Source organism: Poecilia reticulata, chromosome 11 (assembly GCF_904066995.2).
Source record: "Poecilia reticulata chromosome 11, P_reticulata-male-v2, whole genome shotgun sequence".
Taxonomy (NCBI): Eukaryota; Metazoa; Chordata; class Actinopteri; order Cyprinodontiformes; family Poeciliidae; genus Poecilia; species Poecilia reticulata.
Genome location: NC_088840.1, coordinates 24,333,258 through 24,359,626, shown reverse-complemented (window position 1 = coordinate 24,359,626; position 26,369 = coordinate 24,333,258). Strand labels below are relative to the sequence as shown.

The following is a 26,369-nucleotide window of genomic DNA, read 5'->3' as shown; positions in this document are numbered from 1 at the left end:
TTATTGTATTTTGTTCATTGGCTCTCACTGGATCTCAGTATTTGCACTCTGTAAAGTATTTTCCATATATCAATTTGTTTTTCTCCTGCAAAGAAAACAGTCTCTAACCAAAGGACCTGCCGGACTTCGTCTGCAGTAATGCAGGCGCTTTCCTGGTGTGGTGTGGTGAAGAAAAAGCTGAATTGAAAATCAAAGCTCCGGATTAACTGGTCCGTCTACGTTCCGGCACTTAACTATGGTCATGAGATATAGATCATGATTGAAAGAACAAAATCCAGGATACAAGCCGCTAAAATGAACTTCCTCCTCATGGTGGCTGAATTCAGTGGTAGAGACTGGGTGAAGAGCTCCATCATGTGTAGTAGAGGCTCTGCTTCTCCACATTGAAAGGATTCAGTTGAGGCATCTGATCAGGATGCTCATGAACTCCTCCATTTAGAGGTCTTACAGACATGAGGAGACCCTGAAGAACCTTTTTCGGAGGGAATATATATCGTGTCTGACCTGGGAATTCCTTTAGATTCCTTGAAGATGTTGCTTGGGAAAGGAATATGTAAGGTTCCCTCCTGGACCTATTGCCTCCATGAGTAGACTAAGCTTTTAGAAACACATAAATTGCAGCTAATGATGCATTACATAACCGACTGAGCCCTTCCCTACGTTTGTTCAGTAGTTTAGATAAGAGTAGTCATTTCCCAAAGTTAGGAATCTAAGGTTCAGCAATGGACCATCAGAGAAGAGATGTCACCTTCTAGTGCGGACTAACAGCACTGATTCTTTCAGCATTCAGGCTGTAGGAGAGCGAGAGAGAGCTGGACAGAAAAGCTGCATTCTGTTTAGTCTTCCTGATAATTGTAGTCTCCGCTTTATCCAAATACTTTCAACTTCTGTTGGGTTTGCAAATGTTAGCAGTGTTTTCAAAATTTCTTTGACGTAAAGTCTTTTTAACTCACAAAGGAATACACACAGAGACCTTGGTTTGCAGCTAAAGCTATGATCATTCCCAAAAGAAGTGAAAAGTCATCTCAGGAAAATCTGTAATGTGTAGAAAAGTTGTAATCTCCTTTAAACCTTTGGTCAAAATAGTTTTCATGGGGCTGAGTCTCATTCTTAGAGAGGTTCCTGTGGCAGGACTTTGTTTTCTAAAGGTTGCGTTTCATTGGTCTCAGTAGCCGCTATCCTGCACCTCTTGGTTGCATCCTGACTACCAAATGCCTGAATCAAATGGCTGAATTATCTTCTTAGCATGATGGCAAGTTTTTCAAAGGCCTGGTTTTGTTTAGATGGAAAACCTAATAGTTATGTATCAGTCTTTTTACACATGGAGCAACACTTGGAAATTTCCCTGGTAATATTACTAAATATTTTTACTCCTGTTCTACCTGACATATGTGGCTCCAGACAGTCAGCATTCAGACAGAGGGAATTATAAACTTGTGCAATAAGCAAGCACACTTAAGCTCATATGTTTCCTTCTTCACTTTTTATTGTGGTTGAAAATTCCAAGTTTTGGTGAAGTGTAGACAAGGCGTAAGCCACAGTGACTATTTATAGGCTTAGGCGGCTCAGGGCTTGCACCATTCTGCCATTTCTCTGCCTGACTCATCTCCATGACAGGATAGGAACTTATGTGTTTCTTCACCAGCCGCCAGAGGCGATGGGCTTTCCAAATTAGTCAGGCACTCCTTGCTCTTTTACTAGGCAAATTAATTGAATTTAAATTTGTTTTTAGGAACATCCGGGCTTTTTTGCTGGTTTCTTGCCAAAATGAGAGTTACTGCAGGGAGCAGAGATCACCCAGATGCATTCAAACTAAGTCACTGTGGCTAGGGCATAAGCTGACTTTCTGCTGAAAAAAAGTTTTTAATTTGCATCAACAACCAAATTACTGAGTACACTTTGAATTAAACTTTAATTTTACTTAAGCTGCACTCATGAATGTTTATTCTACATTTTCTGATGAGCATAATCAAAACCAGATTTGGGATTTTTAGAATAATTAGATGAATACTGAAACCTTGAAGCTGTTCTCAATTAAGGTTGCATATTCTTCTTGGATGGTAACCGGCCTTGTACAGTTTTTAACATGAGTTCTTTGAAAATTGACCATTAGATGCTGAACTAAGAACTTTTGAAACCATTTCTTCACTTTCTGCAAAACCTTCTCATTTTAACTAATCAAATGAATACATGTAATAGAGAGAAACTTTGGCTACATAAGGAACAGACCAAAATCTACTAGCGTGACATCTTTAAAGTTTTTTTTACAGCACTGCAATATAAAGAGCAAACTACTCACTTCAAATGTGACTTTTTTTTTACATAGTTATGAATCTGGGATTTTCTATGTTTGTCATCTATTTGGATGGATTAAATACAGAGAGCAAAAACAGTTTATTAAATTCACTGAGTGGAACTTATCAAAGATGTGCTGATTTTGATTGCTTACAAATTAAATAACGTATACTTTGAGAATAAAACATAGATTGAGATATTTAGTCTGTTGCTTATTTTTCTGTTTTAGTATTATCATATTTTCACATGTCCACAACATTAAGAAAAAGCTTTCTAACCTGATGCAAGTTAATAGGCTAAAAATGATGCCATGTTATTGTAATTGATTTGGGGGAGGAAGGGAGCTGTTATGTTAAACTAGAATCAGCATGTGGCAATTTAATAGAAATCGTATGCCAGTTTGAAACTTGGCTAATAAGAGCACAAAAATAATATTTTAATCAAGTTTTGTTGCACATTATTGACTTGCTGTGTTTTGGCCAGGGGCAGAAAAGAAAGCACTTAATCTTACTAAAACTGAGACACAAAGTTTTGTGTTTTTGACATGTTGTAGATTATTAATAATTTTGTAATGAGAATCAGCTGAGAAGTCGGTGTCAACTGGGTTGAAAGGCACAAATGTTTTGACACGCAAAGATCTCTGCAGCATAGGCCGCAGAGGCTGCTTGCTCATGCTGTGAAAACAAATTCTCAAAATTGTTTGAATAAAATAAATGTGAAACATTGGCAAAAGCAACAAACTGCATTGGCCAGTGAAGGTCCGGTCGAAACTCCATCAGTCTGCACCTTCATCAGTACTCCTCAAACCTGAAACGACCTTCCCACTCCTGTCGGAGCAGAGCTGCAGCCCTCCTCTGAGTGTTGGAGGTTGAAAACTAATCTGTTCAAGAAGTACCTCACATCGCCATCATGTTCCTCTTCAATCATCCATCCCTTTCCAGCTTCCTCCTCCTCTTCCTCCCTTTATCCATCCTGAAGTAAAATTAAAAATCTTTCCCTCCTCTGTCCCGGTGCTTTTTGGATTTCATTTAAATTCATTCAGCAACACTGACTTTGACTGTTGACCTTTGCGCTCTCACTGGAACCAAACCTTTATTATTCACCAGTCTGCACTGAGGCTTACAACAGCTAGGATGTAATTGTATTTAAGGAATTTTAAGGTTCAGTTGAGGGACAGGTACAAAAATCATTTGCAAAGTTGATTCAGAGTGTGGGTAAAGAGAGGTTTTTGTCTAAGTTTGGAGAACATTTCGAGGTGTTACGCTGTAAATGAATGCATTTAGGAAAGGGATAAAGTGTATTTAATAGCAAGGGCATCTTAGGTGAAAACTAGAGCCCTGTAGACACACCAACATCAACGGATTCTGGGAAACAGAATCCGTTGATTTGTTTCCCATCATAAGAGATCGAGAGCAAAGTGTTCTTTGCTGCAACTTTATTGCCTTCCTGGGTTCCACTCAGAAGCAAGAAATCTCCCCCCACCCCTGCAACCTCCTAAAATCGAGAAAGGGACAAATCAAACTCGCTTCTCAATTCACTCCTGAACGACAGAACAAGGGTCTGAATGGGTGAAGGAGATCCAAAGGGAGAATTAGAAGCCGGGCTGTTACTCGGACTTCATGTTCAAAGGTGCAATTCTATTTGTAGTTGAGATGAGGAAGAACTAGTGATGAACCAAACCCTTTAAGCATTTATAAGCAAAGCAAAGGACACTTTATGCCAACAGCTGTGGGTTTGTAACCCTAATCCACTTAAATGTTTGAAAGTAAAGTGCAATAAAATTTAGAATTTTACAAGGATTTTTTTTTTATTAGAACTTCATTTGTTTCCATTCCTCAGCAAATGGAAACAAATGAATAACACAAACTGAAAGTCCAAGTAGACACTATAATGTGAGAACAACCTTGTTAAAACATGGACAGTGTGAAGAATAGAGCTGCCTACCTTCAATGAACTGCTTAAACCAAAACCTTCCCATCTTTTTTTTTCCAAATTCTCTTCAAGTGCTTTTTTCCCAGTTTCATGTCTACCAAAGTAAACATTTCCTATTCTCTAATTCATGTTGTTGAGAATAGCTGGCCGGTTGGACTTCCCTTTGCCTTCAGAACTGCCTTAATCGACTTTCTTGAGCTTTACATAATTTTATAATGTTATTCCCTCATCAAAAACATACGTGGGGGGTTGCCTTGAGTCTTTCATGCATGTTTGAGAAATCTTTGAAACTCCTGTGAAAACCATTCAGGTGTGCTAAACGCCTGTGTGATCCGAGCGCTAACTTCGCGGCGCAGCATCTCCTCAGAGTTGCGGTTTCCAAGCTGGGAGTTGGGAGTATTTGAACTTCATGCATCAGAAGATGTGTACACTGGTCTTAAAGGGATGAAGAGGGACAGCAGCAATACTCAGGTAAGTAACTGAGGGGTGTACAGTATGCAAAAAAAAAAAAGAGAAAAAAACCACCTCACCACCTTTGTGAACTATTATTAGAAGGCAGAATTGGTCTATAGCTCCAAAGTTTACTCCCCATTCGGACCCAACCTTCTGGAACTCAAAGCTACAATTCAGACTCTTTGGTATGGGAAATATTTCTTCTGTTGATGTTCAGTTTTGGAGATCCTGTGTGCAATTTCATGTTCCTGTTCTGACAGGAGCAGCACTCAGTGTGGTCTTTATGTAGGTGTAACCCATCTGCTTTCAGGTCCAAGATGATATTCTGCATATTATAATAAGTACTTATTTAAGGCACTACTGTCTTTATGTCATCTTAAACTAGCCCCAATATTTTTGTCTACTCGCTGGAATTTTTTTCTCAGTATACCTGGGAGATGGTAGTGCCGTGCGCAAAAATCCCAACCAATTAACAGTTTTTGAAATACTCTTTATAGACCAGTCTGGACCACGCCAAATCCAAAAGCCTTTAATAGTTCGGTAGTCGGTAGGGGAAGAAATTTGAGAGATTTGTTAAATTTTCAGCTTGTATGGTTTGCTTTCACACTGCATTGTGTCAAACAAACCAAACCCTTTGAGCAACCCGTTTACCCCGTGGCTGTGGCAGAGCTGCACCACACCAAGAACCACTGAAGGAAGCAATACGCAAACCTCTGAAGAAAACTATTTCTTCTTCATGAAATGTAAACGAAAATGGAGTAGCATCAGATTTTACCGGTTGTAACATTTTGTTTGTCTTTGGAAAAAGTTCACATCATTTCTCCTGCTAGCGTTAGACACTTGGGTTTGTGTTTGTTGTATTTACCCAAGATGCCCTGTGCTGTATTCTACTTAGTGCTTTTGGAGCGGCCTCTGGTCCGCTTTACTTTCACTGCAAATGAAGGAGAGTTTGATTAAAATGAACTTAACAGGGTTGGTGTGAATGCAGCCTGAAATTGATTTGACCCATTGTTGGGGGTTGACCTGTAGGAAGGGGTGTTTACTGTCTCCAGATGCCTAAATGCATCGGGTTTCTGCTATTTGACTGGCTAAATTACTCTTTGTATTAACAAGCAATTGGCCTGGTGTACCTAATAAAGTGGCCAGTGAGTATATATTAATGCATTTCTCTGCACCAGTAATTATCACTCGGATATTTCTTAAGAACATTTTGTCCTTTTCATGTTGAATCAGGTTTTGCTGACAGGAAACGGGGAAGGCAGGTAAACCTTTTGGAAATAATTATTCTGAACATTGGTAAAGAAAGGCATATTTGACACCGTTCCAACATTTTGAAAATATCTCCATGGATGAATAACTTTATCATCTCTGTAATTTGCTCTTTTGGCTTTACAGCTGTTGTTTTGAGGACTGTAACCAAAGTGTGTCTTTGGTCTGAGTTGGGATATTTAAGACTGTTGAAAGCAGATTTTGATTATTTACAAAAGAAGGATTTTTTTAGCTACACTAATTAGCAAGCCTCAGCTGTGTGTGCTTCAGAATGTAGAATTTTATTAGAATATCCCCAAACTGAGAGCTATTGAACAGAGATCCTTTTCCTGAAAGCAGTCCATCTGCCTTCTGATTTTATTTTTCCTCTTTGGCATTATTTCTATTTGGCTGCTTTTTCCTGTGTATTTCATACATGCATGTTCATGCCACAGCTGCCCACCCCCACAATGCCCCCACCATCACCACCCTGCCTCCTAGTTTCCCACAGTTCCTGCTTCACCCATTGAACCCAGCCACCAGCCCAGGAGTGGAAGAGGGGGAACGGCAGGAATGTGGCTCCCAGATCCAGCCAAAAACACGAAACGAGGAAGGCAGCACCGACATGCTCCGCCCCCTCAGGGCCGGAGCTCCCTTTCTGACTGGCTGGCTGCTGTAGGCTGACCACTTATTCGCCGTACCCATTGGCTGTCTTTTAGTCTTTACCTCCTGCTGCTCTCCAGCGTATCAGAGTGCTCCCACGCTGTTTAAAGTGTGTGTGTGTGTGTGTGTGCATGTTATCACTCTGATCCTTTCCGACAGCACCGTCTTGAGTCTTGCCTAGTTTCAACAACAACAACATTGTTGGATCTTTTTCTTTTTTTTTTTTTTTCTTTTTTTTTGTTGCTTAGGACTGTATTCCAGGTTGGCTCTTGTTAAGTTATGTACAGTCGTATTAAAGGAGCCATGCATGCGTTAGTGTCCCTACATTTTTACCATAAAAAAAAAACCCAGTGGCTGTGTATGAGGTGAGCAGTATAGTTTTTGTGAGACATTTTCTTTTTTCCAACAGATTTGTGCAGTGCGGCATCGAAACCAGGCCAAATGCATGGCTATAAGCCAAGTTTCTGCACCACTATTAATAGAATACACTTTATCCTACAGAGGAAAATGATAAAGAGAAGTCGGGTCAGTCGGCTGAGTCTTCTGGGACGTTGGCTGGGTTTTAATGCAAGAATGTAGAGTCTTTAAGAAGGTTTTCAGTAGGAAGGGAAGGCAGAAAACTTTGATTTAACATCTTAGATAAGTAGTGAGAGGAAGTCAGAGGTCAGTGAGATGATGTCTGGAAACCAGCAATAGCAAATATTTTTTTATTTTAACCTTGTTTACAAGACTTTTGTTTTGGAAGAACCATCCTGTAAAGACTGCAAAGATATATTGAGTCTATGACAGAAACTGGATTTTTTTTGTTTGTTTTAAACCTGCAGAGTTTGAAATGTGTTTTTTAGGACATATAAACAAAAATTGAATCTTTTGCAAACTTGAAGTTACAACCATCTGGAAGGCAAAACCTCTTGAATTTTTAAAAACTTCATGAATCAAACATTTCAAAGTCACATTTAATTTATGTAAATTGATTAAGGATGTGTTTCACTAATGGCTTGAATCAATTTTGTTAAGCTTTTGTTTTGCATGTCAAGAGACTTTGATGCAGGATTTTTATTCTTCTTAAATGCATTCAAACCAATGTGTGATTTGTATGCAATAATTCAAATGTAGGCCATTTTGCAAAAATGGTACCAAAGTCTACCTCCTAAAAATGCAGATTTGTCTTTGTTCAATGAGCATCCCTCATTCTCCAGCACAGCTGTAAGTTTTCCTTGAATTTTGGAAAGTGCTTCCACTTCTGACATTTAAATCAAGGGGGAAAAAAAGTAATTTGCAGGTCCTGGCATAAAAACCTTGCCCTTCTGCAGGCTTATGCTGGGTGTGATCTGACTGTGTGCTGAAAGTTGTTAATGAAAGTAAATGTGCTAAAAAAAAAATTCAGAATATTGTGTTTATTTCTAATTGAGTGTTTTTGCAGAAAGGGGAAAAAATACATTCCTGTTCATACCTACCTTAATATCTAGATATCACAAATAATGATATTTGCAAACATTTAATGTGAATATTTGTAAAACCTTCCCCCAATATGAAACACATTTTGAGAATCTTTTTTGATTTGTCTCTGTTATTTTGGATAAATCTTTAAAAATAAGCTTTGAAAAGGATAAAGGACGCTGATTGTTTCCAGAATTAATACACACAGCATCATTGAGTTTAGATTAGATTTTTTTTGTCCTTAATTAGATATTGGCTGACATGAGATTTGCTCGGTATGACAGCCTTGAGCAGAAAAAAACATGTAATTGTGATAACTGCGTCAAAGTTAAAAAACAAAATGTGAAAATCTACCTGTTTTTACTTTGAACAGAAAAGCAACAATTTCTGCTGCAAAAACGATGTAATATGTTGATCATGACGTTATTAATTAAAACGGAAAACAAAGGAAAGTAAATCTAGTTATAACTGTGAGTAGGCACGCTGATTGGACACAAATATGCTGTGTCAGTCATTCTAGAGTAACACAAAGCTTCTAGTCACTGGTTAGCTAATGTGAGTATCGGTTCAGGCAGTACACAGTTGTCTTTGCAGCAGACATGCCTTGTTACATGTCAACTGTAGTTTTAAAAAACAAATTCTCTCAATAAGAGTGATGGTTGGGCTTTCCAAACAGCTGACTTTGTCTTTCTTGTAGGTAAGGGAAATGGTGATTCTTCTTTTAGTCAGCTGACCAAAACTGTGGACGAAGAACAGTGATGTATTCCTCTGTGGCCAGCAATTGCACATTTTGATTAAATTACTTTAAACCACAGGATCAGATGATTTGTGCGGCTTTGAAACTTTTGTGTGCCTCATTACCAGAAATCTATCCAAGCTTATCCTAGACGCCTTTGTTTGAGCCCAAGAAGTTTGACCAGGCCTGTAACGCAAAGAACTGAAGCTGTGTACTCAAAATAAAGTAGGGATTGTAGAACCCAAGAACCTGGTGTTAAAAATTATTAGCAGAAATGGGGAAACACAATTTCCCTCACAATTTTAAGTTTTTGTTTTTAAACTACAAAAATGGTAAAGCGAGTTAATTTGAGAATTGTCACGATAGAAGATCTCCACCAAAACTAGCCAAAGCTTTGTTTTTTTGACCCGGCCTTTCTTGTTAGCTCATGACTCTCATAAAATGTTAGTCAGCTGTCTTCAAAACTAAGAGATTTCTGCCTAAACCCACAGCTGGACTTCTGTCAAGCCAGCTGACCAACATTGTGGACAAAGGACAGTGATGTATTGCCCTATGGTTCCAAGCTCACAGCTGGATAGCAGTCCAGCTTTGGGCTTAGAAATAGTCAAAGTATTTGACGAATTCACATAGAGACTGCAGGAGAGAACTAAAAAAAAAAAGTCTATGTTACGCCTACCGAACACATCTTCGTCTGACACCCATCGGGGAGGTTGCTGCTCCTCTGGAACCCACTACCCTTTTGGTTTCTACACCTGTTGCTCATTCCATTAATTACAGACTTTGGAAGCATGTGGCCTTCATGGACATCAAGGCAAAGAAACCTCAGAAAGCCCACACAGAATTATTAAAATCATAGTAGCTACAGTATATGTTTAGCACATATCCACCACTCCAGCATCGTGGTATAAGCAGTGTGAAGGTTTGTTTTTGACCCCCTGCTCAGAAGCAGTTGAGAATCAGTGGGTGCAGTTGCAGATGTTGCTCTCGTTACTTTAACATGTCAGTTCATGTGAAGGAAAGACCAGGAAATACTTCCCTGCACTGGAAGTATTAAGTTGTGATTATCCGATCAGAACGGATTGTCCCCCTCCTTAGTAGCTTTGTTTAACAATTTACTGGCAGCAATAGGTCAAGCTGAGTTTAAAAACCTGGCTAAGCACACTGTGACATGCTGATTTTTGGCTTAAAGCATACGTAAGAGCCTAACAGAGCCCCTGAAAGCATACTCACTATGCAGTTAAATAACTAACGTCTGGCTTTAAGTGCCAGAAATAGGCTCTAAAAAGGTTTCACGTCGCTTTTGTAAAATTTTGCCAACCTTGACTATGGCTGGTTTCTCATTGTATTCCTCCGGCAATCATTCGAAGCGGAGGATATAATTGATTGGCAGCATCTGCAAGAGTCCTCACGGCTCGGCTCCAAGTTCAACAAATTTGAACTTTACATAACGGAAATCCTGGCAGGGCTTTTTGCTAAATGTGCATGTCATGGAACCAGGAAGCCTGTTGCAATGCCTTTTCAATTCCCAGATTTCTACATAGAAAATAAAGTGCAATCAAAGCTGAGCTAAATCTTTTCAGGGGGGAGAATTTATTAATTTTAGCTTGAAACACAGATCAGAGATGAATGGAGCTCATGGAAAGTGCCACTTGGTTTTATCGTTTATCTTTCAGCGATACTAAAAATGATAGCAAGCATACATACCGCAGCTGAACAGGAAATTTGGACTCGTGTGTTGTTTTGACAGCATACAAGCTCATTGGCTCATGCGAACACACCCCTTTCATTTTGCTCTCTGGTGTATTTCCACCCTAACATTCATGTGAATGTGGCACATCATGCCTTTCCACTTCTCTGTCTTGCACCTTTATTTATTGCTTTCCCTATATTTCAGCAGATTCTCTGCTAGAAACTGTCCAGATGGATAATCATATTAAAATTAAAGCACACACCGGTGGATCCTGACAGCGTAGCTGTTGATGGGTTTGTGTGTTTTAGCTAATTAATGTCTCAAGATTAATGTGTTGATGATTAAATGGTGTGAAAACATCACATATTCTGTGTTTAAAAAGCCACAGTCTTTGCCTTCTTTCAGCGCCAGGAGGCATTTTGTCAGAGGAAGCATTCATTAATCTTATTTATTTTACTAATGTATGGCATTTTAATAAGGGGAAGCTAACTATTGACATTGTGAGAAGGCGCCGGACTTGAAAGCAGACTGCAGGGTCGAGATTGTCTGGAGGCTCCCGTCAGGTTCCTCTTTGTTTTGTGTTTTTTTTTTTTTTACTTCTGAGGAAAAAGGTATTTGGTCGGAGCCTGGCTCTTCTTCTCATCTGCATCCTATTTGAATTTCCTGCTTGCATAATTCCTTGGTTAATGGGGAACTGCTCGGCACTGCCACAGCTGTTTTGCCTTTCCTGCCTGGCAAGAACGACGCTCACGCGGTGGGTGGAGGGCGGGAGGCGAGGCCAAAATGTTTAAAAAGGAAGAGAAAAAAAATCTGCAAGTCATGTGGTGCAAAAATACAGTACAAATAACGTGTGATTCCCCCCGAGGATGGACGACGAGGAACGGAGCCAAATATCCACCCACCCCATCCTTCTATTCCCCCTTTGCCCCATCTACACACACACAAGCACTAAAAGTGACACACCCCCTTCAACAGAGCTTCACTGAGCATGTGCAGTGATAGTGATGAGCCTCTCTTTTTCCCTCTTGCGTTCCCCCACCCCTCCTCTTCATCCAGTCCTCAGCTCTGCCATGCTGGTCCTGTAATTGGCTGGAAACAGGCTCTGGGCAGCACCAGCACATTGCACCAGTCGGCCTTCAACCAGCCACATTAATCTGTTTATGCATTCACAGACCCATTAGAGGCTGTTTGTTCGCTCATTAGTGAACCTGGGCTGGAGTTTGAACCCCGCCACAGCCGCTTTAATCGCTCTGAGAAACGCAGAATGTGCGGGAATTTGTGGCAAAGACGTCGCCCCCCATTAGCAGCTGACAGAGTTTCCCTGTTTAGCTCGGAGCGAACCGAGCTGTGGCACAGTTTGTCCTGAGCTCCGAAGGTTTTAGGTCCTGTATTTAAACAAATCTAAAGGGGGGGGCTTAGAAGCTTTGAGTGAAAGGCCCATTAAAGTATTATATCAGAACACTTAATAGATCCATTCATTTGTTAAATGTGTTTTTTCTCTGTGATGTGGGTCAGGGTTGGTGTCTGGCTGCTGTCTGCTTCAGGCAAAATACAACCCTGTTATAGACTTTGAAAAGTTTCTTCTTTATGTCAGCCAAAGACAAAATGTTCCCATTTCTGTGTCTGCATCACATAAAGTGAACAAAGTTCCATTTATATAAAACCATCATAAAAACAGAATTTTAGGACGTTTTCTGTGGTGAACTGTATCGAGAACATTCCCTAATTTATAAAACATGTCATTTTTGCAGTTTTCTTTACTGCTGTTCTCGTTTATGTTTTATGTCTAATGTTTTAAACACCCGATGACCTCCTATCTCCAGCAGTCATTGAGCAAGAGGCGGGGTGTGCACCCTGGACGGCGTTCAGTCCATCACACGGCAACACATGTGACAAAAAAATCATGAACACATAATGATACTTTACAATTTAGAGAGACCAATTGACCTGACTGGTCATGTTTTTGGACTGTGGGGAGAAACTGGAACACCCAGAGAGCACCCACACGGAGAACAGGCAAACTCATTGCAGAAATACCTCAGATGGGGCTTCAAACCCAGGACCTTTTTTGTTGCAAGGCCCCAGTAATACTAACTATGCCACTGTACAGCCACAGCCAAGCAATCCTACATAACTCCAATATTGCAAGCATATATTGTGATGACATTTGTTAGATTGTGTAGCTCTACTAGGGGCGATACATTAGAGCGATGGTGGCGACAGTGGTTGGTGTTCATCCTTTCATCCAGCTAGCAATGGTGCTTGAATGCGACACTTGAAATTTGTTGTTCTACCCATAAGACAATCATTGCTTTCAATGTGCCAGTAAACACCTTTGCTATGGTAGGTTAACCGTACTCCATTATTGCTTCCCGACACTGTTGGAGAACATAAACCACACCTAAACCGTGCCGTCCCCAACCAGATGGCTCTGTTTCTTTTTTTTTTTTTTTCGGTCAGGTTATGACTGCACCTTGCCCTCTTTTATAATTAGAAAAAAATAAAAAGCAGGCTTTGAGGTTTCATTCGGCCATAAATTATTGATTAAGAAGGCAGAGCTGTGTAGTAAGCAGGTTAGATAACATTTTTATTTCAGTGAGATATTTTTACATTGGTGCTGTTACAAATATAGTCCAATTTGTATGATGAACAAACAGCCTGATTATTGTTTCCAGTGAGGTTTTCATCCTGTTGTAGTACAGCCCACTGATTTGTCTGGGTATTTTTAAGGCCTTTAGTGGCTGATTGCTGCAATTTCTGCCAAAATCACACCTACTTCTAGACTCCAAACTCAATTGAACGGAAACAGAATGTGCATATTTTACGTCATATCTATTGCGGACGTATTAAATAAATAGCAAGAAAAGCTTTTAGAAAACAGAAAATTGGCCACCTGTGTCTCAAGCATGCTGATGTATTTTCGCATCAGCATGCTTTTTATTAGTGAAAAAGTTTTGTTTTCCTTGCTATGGATAAGTGAGCTTTTCACTCACTTGAATGTTTCTGATCATCAAAGAAAGGTGAGAACGGTAAACAAGTAAGTTGTAGAAACATGATTTCATATATGGTTGGACTAAAGCAAGTAAAATCAGCCACGCCCAATAAGAAAGAATAATTACCTTTTGCTCCTAGTAACTGGCTGTGCCACTCTGATCAGTAAGAACAACCGTGAAGTGTTTGCAAACGTTTTTGTATCACTATGGAAGAATGTTGGGCTAAATCATCTTGGACCAAAATTCAATCACTACTAGGAAGGTTTAGCATCTATTCTGTTTGTTTTTTTCTTCTTTTTGGCTGTTGGCTCTCACTGATTTGCAGAAGTTCCAGCTTCAGACTGATGTATCAGTGACAGTGACTTTTTGTTTCTCATGTGTTTATTTTTTCTTCATTTGGGTCATGACATGTCACTTCTTAAGATCTTACCTCCTATTTCCTGTTGTCAAACAGGTTTTATTGAAGTGATTGCTTGATTGCACACGAATGACCTCCTATCTCCAACAATCATAATTTTAGGACGTTTTCTGTGGCGGACTTTATCGAGAACATTCCCTAATTTTTAATCTTTAATCACAGTTAATTCATGATTTGAGAAGGGCAGCAATAATATTTTTCTTAAGTCAAAATTATTTTCACTACCAAGTGAAAGTAGCATCTACAAAAAGCATTTTTGAATTGTATCCGTTTTAAAAAAAAAAAAAAAAAAAATTAAAAAATGGAAACGGGGGACATGCTTTTCCAGAGCACTGTATGTCTAAAAAACAATTTTAATTAACAACATTTTAATTAACACTAAAAAATTATATTTTTAGTATAAAATTTTTTATTGTACTCTTAATGTTTATTTCTTAAATGGTAAACAATTATAGTATGTAACTTGACAACAGTTGCATTGCTGTTCATCAGGGTCACTTGGAGTTCAGGCTTTAAAGTTGACATTTCAAGCTGTGACATGTGATATTTATACTTTAATTTTTCTGTCAGTCTGTCATTTTGGTCATTGTGATACAAACAAAGAAATGATGAATGCAAAAGACAAAAGGCCGAGCTGCTGAAGATTTTGCTCAAATTTGAAATAATGCCGGACTGTTTTTTTCACACTGTAATACTGGACTGTATTCTGGACGAGCCTGGCAGGAAACCTCTGACACACACACTCAGACATAATGCAATCAATGAAATTTTATTAGATGTTTTTAACTTTGGCTTGGTGTGTGTGTGTGTGTGTGTGCTCTTGTGTACACAAACTTGACGTTTCCAGATCAGTCCCAGTCTGTTTTTATTACTTTCTCAGCATGTGGGGAAGGCTCTCTTTTTATTTTCAATCTTCATTCAGCTCTTTGAGTCTTTGTTCTGTCCTGTTATTAACTCGGATGAGCACCGGTCATCCTGACATATTGAGACCTCAGAAACACGAGGTTTCGGCTCTCCTTCACCAATAAATGCGGTGGAATTTTACTGCTGTCCAGATCATAATGAAATCTGTGGCCTCTTTGTTATGCAGTCCCAGCCATTGTTATGATCCGAGTTCCGAGAGCGATCCCTGGACTCTGGGCCAGGCCTTTATTGTCACAATATTATGATAGAGGGCTAAGATATTCATTTTTACAACAATTTTTATGTAATTTGAGCTGAACATTTACATGAAAAACAAATGTTTTACCTCCCTTGAATATACAGTACTTAAATCTTGACTTTTCAATGTAATCTGAACTGAAAGTACATATTTATCTCATTAGGTTCAGGAGTGAAATGTTTATTTAGATCATAAAGTAGGTGCACCCACATTCATATGACTTATGAGATTTTCACAGTACCATAAAATTGATTATGAATATCACAATCTTCCTTTGTCATGACATTAGATTAAGAATATGATGTCCAGTGGACACTCATTTGCCATTTTATCGTTGAAGATTGTAAATATTAGAACGCTTGCAAATAACCCACGTTTAACTCACTCTTTCTTTTTTGGCATCGTGATGTTTCATGCACTCTCTATGAACTTTTAATAAGTTCTGGATAAAGTGTGGACATCAAGCCCAGTCAAAGTTCACCAAACTGATAGCATATATTAATGGCATCAAGAACGTGAATGCAATTGCACCTTGTATTTAATACCAAACATTGAATCAGAATAGTTGACCATTAAGAGTTTCAATGTTGCCTTAAAAGGTTGGCACAAAGCATTAAAAAATGGGCACGACATAATTGTTTCCATTCCAAGTGAAACATAAACAAGTGTGCTGCTGCTGCTTGGCGTCACTTTTGAAAAATATGTTAAATTCCCAAGTTTCATAAATTTTTAGCAATCAGTAGTGCAAATAAATGCTCAAAGAAATGAGTATAATCACTTGTTACTGCATGTAAAGCTTGTAAGGTTGCACATTCAAATAATAGTTTTGTTTCCGTAAATACTACATGAACGTTCTTAAATTCAGGATTTTTTTTTCTTAAATAGAATGTCCTTAAGAATTGGTATGGTCCTGTGCTATTCATTAAATGGATGATTTAATTGTCCATTTGATTGGCAAAAGAAACAATCATCAGAACTAATTAGCTGTTAACCCTTCTAAACTAAATTAATTTGTCAATAAAAAAAAACAGTTGCCTTGAAATCATTTCAACATTTAGTAAAATAGGGTTAAAGGGTAAAAGGTCGAAAAATTAGATCATTGGGTAGGATTCAAAAACAGATTCAAAGCTGGCAGGATCATGTTTAACGCTAATTCAAAGAAAAATAAAGGTGAATAGCCGGCCTGGGAACAGAAACCAAAATAAACAAAGTACTTTATTGATTCCAAAAGGGGAAAAATAGAGAATAATCCTTTGCTAATGTAAAGCATTTTTGGATTTCTTACAAAAAATGTCTAGCAAAATTCTGATACAAGCAAGACTGAACCATCCCAACATTAATAGTCTTACATTTTAAGCTCATGTGCTTTGCAGATACCAAAATCATAAATGAAAAGCAGTTTCTATGCTTTTTGATATTTCCCAAAAGGTGCCCTTGTTGACTGGGTGAATGTGTGTTACTCGTAGCTATTTTTGTCATTTGATTTTCTTAAATACTGGTTTGATTAGCATAACGTTCTAGATCAGGAACAAAAAACAAAAAAAACACATGACAAAGAGCACCGTGATAACATTTAACTTGATATGACATGTTATTGGCACAGTTTGCTCCATAGACAAAAGCTGATCTTTATCTGAATCAGAGTATCCATTTCTTGGAGCACTAGCAAATATTCCCACTCAGAAGATCTGAACTCATTGTGGGTTTGAGGTTCCTGTTGGTATGTTTGGAAATCCCCAGAATGTCAGAAGTGTGTGGCTGTTAAGCCAAACACTTTTAGGAAGTTTTGTCTCAGTTCCCTAGGATTTGGGACAATATTAGTCAGCAGCAGCCGTTTTTGTCACATTATTTGTAATGCTGAGGCAATTACGGCGTCATAAAACAACTGAAGAAGAAAAGCTGTAAAGTTCGCAAGCATTTTGTTACTGGAAATATTCAGATTTTACATCATTTTGGAAGCTTGCTAGTTTTCTATTTGTAGAAACAAACAAACCAGTATGGGTGCGCTTTAAGCTTAATGAACCAATAGTTTTTCTGTGGGTTGGTTGCAGTGTTGTAGTATTCGAGATCGGTCTTGATCTCGAGACCAGTCTCGAGACCATTATTTGATGGTCTCGGACTCGACCGCATTTGGTCTCGGTCTTGTCTTGGTCTTGGGCGCTGAGGACTCGGCATTTTATTTCAAGACCAGTCGAGACCGCAACTGAAAATATCACTGAACATGCAGCGGCAGAAGATCTGTCTAATAGTCAGTAATAGAATAGTGCTGCATAAATCATCAGAAATACATGGCCACAGCTAACTCAGCAGCGCTTCGCTTTCACAGACAGTGGGGACAACGTCTAACTTTTTTGTCACTTAGAAAAGTATCTCAAAGAAAGGTAAGCTACGTTGACGTGATGTTGGCAAAGCTAGCTTTATAGAGACACATAAGCATTGTGATGAAAAAAAGTTGTCACTCACTGCGCTGAATTATTGTGCGGAGATGTTGAGTGACTTGTCGCACATATGAGTCAACGCTGTGCCCAAAAGTCTGCAACGTAGTGATGAGACATTCAGGAGCAGAACGATTCTTCTGCACGGGTCTTTACTTATTAGATAGGACTGGAGTGTCACTGAGAGCCGTTGTTACCATACGCTATTTGTGTGCTTCAACCACACAGCTATTTGTAGGGGGGCAGGAAATGTTTGGAAACCACTGGGGGGGTGCAAGACAAAAAGTTTGGGAACTACTGGCATACATGTATCTACTTCTTGCTTGTGGCTCCTTGGTCAGTGTTCATAGTTGAGCATCAGGGCATTGCCTCAATTGCTAAGTTTAATGGTGCAGACGGTGGTTTCTGACATGAGCAACATGGGTAAACACCCAGGGTGTTATCTTTTTAGGGATGGCACGAGACCACCGCGGATCGTAGCACAGAGATGGAAGCAAAGCAGAACAAAGAGATTGTTAAATTTAACATTTGTTAAATTTATTAAGTATTTAATATCTATGTGTTTTTATGAGAATATGGATCTTTCAGATCAATTTGAGAAGTAATTTTGATCATATTTCACATTTTATCATATCATGTAGCGCGGGGCGCTGGTCTTGGTCTTGACTTGGTCTCGACTTCCCTTGGTCTTGGTCTTGACTTGGTCTCGACTTCCCTTGGTCTTGGTCTTGACTTAGTCTCTGACCCTAAAAGTCTTGGTCTTGTCTCGATACGCTCTGGTCTTGGTCTCGTCTTGGTCTCGGGTTAGGTGGTCTTGACCACAACACTGGTTGGTTGTTAGTGTTGGTGTCATCTGGATGCTTTCCAATAATACTTTCAGGTTAGGGCAGGTTAGGGTTATACAATAATAATAATTAAAAAAAGTATGTAGTTGTGATACCGTTACTGAATCTTGCAATGGCAACATTGTCATGTTTTGTCAGGTTTGCTATTCTGTGTGATTCCCCACTTGAAAGTTATAGTCTCTACAATGAAACTTTTGACTGGATTTCACTCATAGAGCCTTCAATTTAGCTGATCCTTCTTTATTTTTGTACAATGGTCTCCATAGTGATTTAGCCTTTCAGCCACATAGGTGAAAAACCTCAAAAGAAACAGAAATACATATTACTTATTTAAATTAACAAAATAAATACATTGTGAAATAATCAAACAAATTTCCATGCCTTTAAACCAGCTATACTCCAAAATATAACAAATAGCCAACATTTTATAGTAAAATTCAACACCAATAAATACATTTGCATATTTATCAACATTTTACTAAACATATTTCCATAGTCAAACATTCTGACCAACATTTATTTATTCTTCTTTTTCAGTCTAATTTTTTTCACTTTCTCTTACAAGGGTTTTATTTTTTAAACTTACTAGCTTAACTTCAATAAGATTAAAACTATGAGATACAACGAACAATCAGAGTCCATGTGCTGCTCCAATGAGATTCAGGAGATGAGCAACAACATTATGAGGCTTACCTGCTGCCCTTCACAGTTTGTAGAAGACTTTTGCTCGGTTCTGAATCTACATGTGCTACCAGCACTGTTTGCTTCTCATGCTCTGGCACTTTTTCAAACAGGAGTGACATGTCAGTCACACCAAAAGTACCTGCTCTCTCTGGTTGCTAGGAGATTGAGTCCACCTGGTTCTCATCACTACCAAACAGAGAAGCTGCAGAAAGGTGCAGCAGAGGGGAGTGGCTACCTGGCAGTTCGCATTTTGCATTGTTACTGGAAATATTCAGATTTTATGTCATTTTGGATGCTTGCCAGTTTTCTATTTTTAGAAACAATTAAACCAGTATGGGTGCACCTTAAGCTCAATGAACCAATAGTTTTCCGGTTGGCTGGTTGTTAGTGTTAGTGTCATCTGGATGCTTTCCCCTAATACTTTCAGGTTAGGGCTATACAATAAAAAAAAAGAAAAGGAAAAAAAAGCATGTAGTTGTGATACTGTTATTGAATCTTGCAATGTCAATATCGATTCTGTTTAACAAACACCTGACTTTAACTTCTCAGCCTTCTATTATATCTTTGGCATGCTACATTTGCAATCATGCTCCTTGAAATTAAATATTCCACCAAATATCACATTCAAGGAGTTCATCTGGATGTTATATTGCACACAGTCATAGAGATTGAAACGTTATGCTTTACCAGCTCATTATCATAGAATCCACTGTGAAATTTACCGTTGTACCAACAATTAAATAAAGCTGAAGCAGAACTAGACCTTTTAACATGACAAATACCAAAAACTCACCAATAAGTTCATCAATAACTTTCTAAACATTAAACATGGAAATACCTGGGCTCAGTCAAAGACCAGATTAAAGGGCGACTGTGATGCAGTGGGAAGAGTATTCGTCCAAATGTTGTGGTTCAATTCCAGATTCCTCCTGTCGCATGTTGATGTGCCCCTGGGCAAGGTATTTGACTGCAAGTTGAATTGCGTTTAAGTAGACGACATAGTGTGACTTTGTAAATGTAACTTTAATGGGCGCGATGATGAGAAAATGCTTTATAAATTCAGTCCATTGATATGCTGTGGCATGACTTGAAATGTGCTACACATGCAAGAAATCCCTCAATAATCTGTCAACCTGTGAGGAGTGGGGCAAACCTTCCTCAGACTGATGTCTGAGAGAGGAAGATGGCAACAAGAAGCCTCTCACCAAAATGTTATTCCAGCCAAGACCTGTTTGGGGTCCCGCCGTTCCCTTTTAATGGACCTTTCTTACCCAGGCATAAAATAAATTAGATTAGGGATTGGTGTGTGCACATTTGTTAATAAACAACTGAAGTGTTCTAAAAGGCCAAGTCATCTGTTCATGATTTATAGATTTAGAAATCTGGAAATTTGCATTGTTTCAGCTTCTATGCACTATAAATCTGTAACAAACTTCCAGAAAACTGCAAAACAGCTGAAACACGGAGTTCCTTTAAATAAAGGCTATCACTTTGCCTGTGTGGAGTTGCTTTTGAATGTTGACCAACATATATAATTTGTATTGATGATTTTGATGATGGCCCTTGACAAAATGTGATATCTGTTAGTGGTTTCTCATTTGGTGACCATATGTTGTTTTTATGATTGTTTTTTGTGTGTGTGTGTTTACGTTGTAAAGGATTTTGAACTGCCTTATTGCTCAAATGTACAAATAAACGTGATTGATTAACTGACATATTGGCCTATCGGATGCGATCAAGAAATACTTGTCAAATTCGGATCTCTGATTAATTCCTACAACTCTCTGGGAATGTTGTTTTATGGAATTCACAACTGCAATCTCCCATGTCTCTTGTCTGTTATTGCAAACAAAAATCCCGTCTCTAATTGACCTAATTGATTAAATTCAGGTTTGGACAAGTAAAAAGGAGATGGGCAGATAGTGAGACGCCCCCTCACTGCTGCCACTAAAGGAGAAAACCCACAAAGCTAATTAAACAGTGCAGACTGGTTCATTTGCATGTTTTTGTAAGCATTAATTAAGATATGCAAAATATCCAGATGAGCAACACAGTATATCTAAGCGGCTTGCCAGAGCCCAGGTACAGGCAGGAAAATTGATTGAGGCCACGTCCTCCGCCGTCCCATCAATCTTGAGGCTGCCTGCGTCAGAGCGGCAGGGAGTGCAGCACGCGCAGGAATTTGTCTCTTTGACTTTGACACTTACATATGAATATATTTCATGTAGTGACACAGAGCAGACGCAGCTGAACCTCGCGTATGATGCAAGCAGACTGCAACACCTACATTGCATAGCACAACACGGATGAACGTGAGAGGATTATGTATGTACAGTGGTGAGGAGGTGTGACTCATGTACAGTAGATTCGTTCTCTTTGATTCGCTGTACAGAGAGGAGAATTCGACCCAGAAAACATGCAAACGAATGAAGGCTTGGAACTTGTCAGCATCAGTCCAGATAAGTCAGACTTGCCTTTTCTGTATATTTCTGTAATAAAAACTTCATTTCTAATGCCTTCCTTGGTTATAAATAAAGAAAAGCAAGATGTGCCCTACTAAGATGGAAACACCTTGCCTATTTAGATGAGCACATCTTAGTAGGTAAGATGGTCAAAGCAAGCTTTTGGGTGTTTTATTATTATTAATGCACCAATCGGTCAGCTAGGAAGAAAAAGCGGCCAATTTTTTTTATACAGCCCCTTCCTTGGTGGTTATTTTTTACTTAACACTGAAAAATTCCAGTTTTAGTTCTTTATTAAAACACCAAAAATGTTTTCAAGGCACTTCATTTTTAGGATAATAAATTAAGACAAAGTTTACACAAGTGAGTCGATATGTTTTTACAAGAGCTACACAGTATGTTACAAATCTGTTGGTATTTCAACGTCCATTAAAATGCATCAACACAAAAGTTAGTATAAAGTTGAGAGTAAAGCAGGAAGCCCCTCCTGTTCATCGCTCTGTATTTGCAGATTCACCTATCCACCGATATGTGATTACTGATCTATAAGAATCTTGATCTGCCTATTCCAATTTAGGCTGATATTCATGTTTTGTCTGAAATGTTGCTAAATATAGAAATAAAGTCTTCGGGTTGGTAACAGTGGGGTGACTATTAACTGCAGACCTGACCTGGTGGGCAGGTCTGACAGTCAAACCAAGGTACGTCAGATTGGTGGATAAGATCAGCTTCACGTAAGAATCGGCTGATTACTGATCTCCCAAAACGAAGGAAATCAGAGCCGATTAATCACTGCATCCCTGTTATTTACTCTTCTTCTGAAAGTATTCCTGCTGTGCTAATTAGATTTTTTTTTTCGCCAACTGAGCCACCTTGTGTTTAGGAGAGTAAATACAGCCCTACTTAAGCTACAGCTTGCTTGCAGTGTGGCTAATTTTTGCTTTGCTGAAATTAAGCGTCTTTAATGACAGCTGTTCAGTAAGTCAAGACAGGCAAATCCATCAAAGCAGCAGAGCAGCTGTTAGAGGGGAGAAAAAAATACAACACAGGATAAACCCCCCAAAAAATCTCAATGTGAGGAAGGTGCTCAATAATTTAAACACAAATGCAGTGGAGGCAGAAGATCATACTACAAGCAAGGATACACAGTGAGGAAATGCACTTAGATCACTTCTCTTTCCTGATGCATCTTCAGTAGGAGAATATAGGCTGAAAATCTGTTGGAAAGCTTCAATTTACAGTACAACGTCAGGAGCCAGTCTGGGCAGAAGGCATTGTTGAATGCCCTGGAGTGTTTTTAGGCTTAATGCATCCTGGCAATTGAGCACTGGAGCTGGTGACATTAAAATCCCTGAGCAGGAACAAGTGGGTATTGGATAACTAAATGGTGTTTAAGTATTTTGGCTTGTATTGTAGTTTTTTTTTTTACTACGCTGCTTCCACATGTCTTTAAACAAAACAAAGCAAGAATCTTGTTTTGTCACTAATTGATGAATAAAATTTAGGTAAAACCCATCTAAATGTCTTGTTCATTAAACACTAAACTGCCTTACCTTTCTTTTTGATTGCATTTAACAGCCTTTCACGCCTTCTCTAATACTCTAGCACTGATCACCTTTGATCCCCACAAGTGCTGTTAGAGTACCATGGAGAAAAACAGAGGCGGGCTGGTTAGGATCAGGCCTGGTGATGGATGGGGGATGAGGTCAATCCTGAGGGGGGATCCAGACTCTGGAAAAGACCTGTTGTTCTCTCTCACCGCCTCTCTCTCCCTGAGAGTTTCTCCCTGCTGCGCTGCAGTCCTCTGATGATCTCATCTACTCACGCACCGAGCTTTGGAAACCCATACACACACACACACACACACAAACGCACACCACATCCTGAGGAAAACACTGCTGGTGATTCCCTCTTAAAGGAGCTTCATAATGTTTAGATGTTAATCACTGGAATGAGGATGGCTGCGAAAAAAGAAATCACTCCTCAAGATGAGGGTCAACTGCTATTGTTTTTTGCTTAATAAACCCTCAGCTTGGTTCATCTCTGCTATTGTATCTTAATGTTGTCGGAATGCGTGTTTTGCTCTACTGTATTTATTTTTGGTCTATATTAGAAGTAAATTGTGCTCCAGGGACTTTCTGTTTTTTTCATATTGTGCAGTGTGGCGTTCGTTTAAGGTTTAATTTGCCATTAACAAAAGTGAGAAAATAAACATATTTTTCTTGTTCAGGGGCTGTCGCTCCATCCGTATTTTAATCATACCCAACTGATCTGAATTTAATCATGAATGGAATGTGAGATTTTATGATTCATAAATGATTTTCTGTTGGAATTAAAATGCAATTCAATCACGGTTGGATCACACTGAACAAATTTGCTGCTGAAATAAGTTTGTTCATGCAGTGGGCCCAGGCTGTTACCGCTTATGAAAACGTGACTGCGGTTTCCACTTTCATTCTGAGGCTCGAACGAAAGCCAGAAAGGGAGATTGCTTAGTAGTCTGACCAAAATGGATGTCACACTGTTGTGCCTCACTTATACCGTGTGAAATTTGGTTGAGTTGGAGATTGATGTTTTTGGAAGAGTTCGGTAACATCACTGCCATTAACTTATTGCTGTAGTGGGTTTTTCTATTGGTTTTTGGAATTTTTTTTCAACACCTCTCCTGTTGAGTCATAGGTGTACAGAAATTGGTGAAATATTGATGTTTTTTTCCTCCGAATTTGAAATATTTGTCACACATTATTATTTTTTTTTATTTTCTAAGCTCAGTTAAATTAAGTTAATTTATATAGTTCTATTTCTGAGCAAAAGCTTTCCATTCATATCTAAATACATAGAATTAATTTTGTTAAAAATGTAATTCTATATATTTAAAATTAATCCAGACCAATTGTCCAGTTATATATAGACCAGTTCAGTCCAAATTCTGTTGATCAGAATTGGCATCAAGTTATCCACAATATAGAACAAGCCAATTTTTATTGAGTCAATAACTATACAGCAAAACCTGGAGAATAAACTCTCCTTTTTATGGTACCTTTTTAGGAATACTTCATATAGAAATGTTTAAAAAAAGACACAGCTAAACACCAAAGTAATGGACCATGAGTTCTTGACGAGTTAACGGCAGCAATATTTCCATTAATTGTTCGGTTCAATAAAAAAGCCACAGCAAAACATAGAAGTAATAAGGTAGGTTTAAAAGAAAGAGATGGAAAAGACAAACAAATATAAGTATTTTGCAGCAATATTTCCATCAATAGCTCCATCCAGGAAAGAGGGTCAACTAAACAGTCACTACACCAGCTGTATTTTCTATGGGCAAGAAATGCAAAGAGCAAACGTAGTTAAGGGCAGTTTTAGCTGCATCATTGGTTTTATCCAAGAAACGGATACAACTGAACACAGAAATTCATAAAACATAATGAGCAATACTTCAATTGCTTAAAACAATACATTTAAAATATAGGACCCTAGCCAGTGGATCCACGAAGGACACTTGGACACTTTAAAGATGCATGACAATATATGCAGATGACTGAATGGTGTGTTAGCTTTCTCTTTTTTTCCCTACAAAAAAGACATAGAAATCAGCTTTAATCATCTCAAAACTATGAAAGCAAAAGCTTTCAATTTCTCAATTTTTACCTGTTGTCTCACTTAGATGAGCAATTAATCAAGTCTTGACTAGTTGGTCTTAAATGACAATTAGCTTTAATGAGAGACCCACAAATCACCCTTTAGACAAGCTCACACCTGTTTGAATAACCTCGTTGAAATCCTAATTTTCTTGCTTTTGTCGTTTGTTCATTCCCCTGCTGTCTTTCAATCTCTCCTGTTGTTGACCGTCCATCTCTCTCCCTCCCTTTTGCACCACTTTTAACATACATGTGGATTTGAAAGTGATTGACCGTTAATGGCAACTGGAAAAAAAAGTGGTTCGGTTCCTGCTGCTGCAGAATAGCTTCTTGAAAGCAAGGAATCCAGCAATCGCACACAAGCTGACAGGGCTGATTGGCACCGCGGCTGTGAATACGCGCTCGAGCAGGACCCGTTCCTGCCACGGTTTGTGTTATATTAGGCTTAAGAGGAACCATTGGTGGCCAATCTGTGTTCCTCTGTGGAAATTTTGCATAAAGTTAAAACTTTTTGAAGTCGCACAGGTGGACGTCTTATTACTTCGCACTCTAACACATTGCTCCACAAATAAAAAAAAACCTTTCGAGCAAGTTTGACGTTAGTGTGTAGTCATGGTGCGTTAGTTTAGGGGTCGCTTAAAATAAACCAAATGCAGGTCTGTGTTGTTTTTTTTTTGGTTAGATTTTGAAGAACTGTTGTGTGTACCTTTATTTTTTTAGATTCTTTTGTAAGATTAAGAAGAAGCGGATTCTTGTGGCAAAACCTTTATCAGTTGTGTTTTCAGGGTCCATATACAGTATTGTAAAGCATAGGACACAATTTAAATATTTTCCAGGTATGGACAAGCATGCAAAAAGAAAATTAACAAGTCTTTTTTTTTTCTCATTATCATTGCATTGTCTAAAAGTTGTCTGTATGTCCATCAATGTATGTATTTATACCTAAAGATAAACATGAAGGACAGAACAGAAAGCTGTAAAAATGTGTAATTTTAATGTGGGAAATGTGTGGGAAGCTGTTATTTACATGTGTACTGAGGAACCTTAGATTTGTGAATTATTTACTGCCAAATAAAAATGGAAAGTTAATTTTGCTATCTTACACAATTTTTTGCTCTGCTTTTATCACAAAAAAGCATGGTATAAACTCAAAAACAGCTTTTTCATTAAATATTGTATGACCCAATAAGTAGCATCCTTTCGGTGCCTAGACCAATCAAAATGCTGGAAATGTCATATCAGCCAGCCAAGCAGAGACAATCCCTTATGTAT

At 38.6% G+C, this 26,369-nt stretch overlaps 1 protein-coding gene across 3 annotated transcripts in view; it reads left to right on the top strand.

Moving 5' to 3' along the window:
- Window positions 1–26,369, top strand: part of LOC103472793 (zinc fingers and homeoboxes protein 2-like) — a 146,566-nt gene that overhangs the window by 20,867 nt on the left and 99,330 nt on the right. The window lies entirely within an intron of this gene.